This window comes from Triticum aestivum, chromosome 3A (assembly GCF_018294505.1).
Source record: "Triticum aestivum cultivar Chinese Spring chromosome 3A, IWGSC CS RefSeq v2.1, whole genome shotgun sequence".
Classification (NCBI taxonomy): Eukaryota; Viridiplantae; Streptophyta; class Magnoliopsida; order Poales; family Poaceae; genus Triticum; species Triticum aestivum.
The window spans coordinates 38,119,962-38,120,540 of record NC_057800.1 but is presented as its reverse complement, the minus strand read 5'-3'; positions in this window follow the sequence as shown (position 1 = coordinate 38,120,540).

The following is a 579-nucleotide window of genomic DNA, read 5'->3' as shown; positions in this document are numbered from 1 at the left end:
CCGGCGCCCCTCCCTTGTTTTTTTTTCATATATTATATGCTTGTGTATATTGTGTATATTGCTTCTTTATGTATATTATGTATATATGTCAGTATATATATTGTGTATATTGCTTCTTTTCAGATTTTTTTTCATATATATGTTTGTATTTTGTATTTTTCTTTTTTTATAAAAATGTATATATGTTTTTATGTTCTCTATGTATATATGTTCATATATGCAAAAGTTAGATTTAAATACTTAGAAAAGGATTATCTATATATGTTCTCTGATTTAGTACATTTTAGGTTAGTTTCATTTCTAGAAAAGTTTTATATATTTAGGAGAGGAAAAGGGAAAATAAGAAGAGGAAAAAGGAGAGGGAGAAAAGGAAGAGGAGAAGAAGAGGAGAGGAAGAAAAGGAAGAGGAGAAGAAGAAAGGAATTGAGGAGAAGAAGAAAAAACAGATAGAAAAATTTCTGTTTTTTCTTCTTCTCCTCAATTCCTTTCTTCTTCTCCTCTTTTTTTTCTTCTTTTTTTCTTCGATCTTCTCCTCTATTCCTTTCTTCTTCTCCTCTTTTTATTTCTTCTTCGTATTCT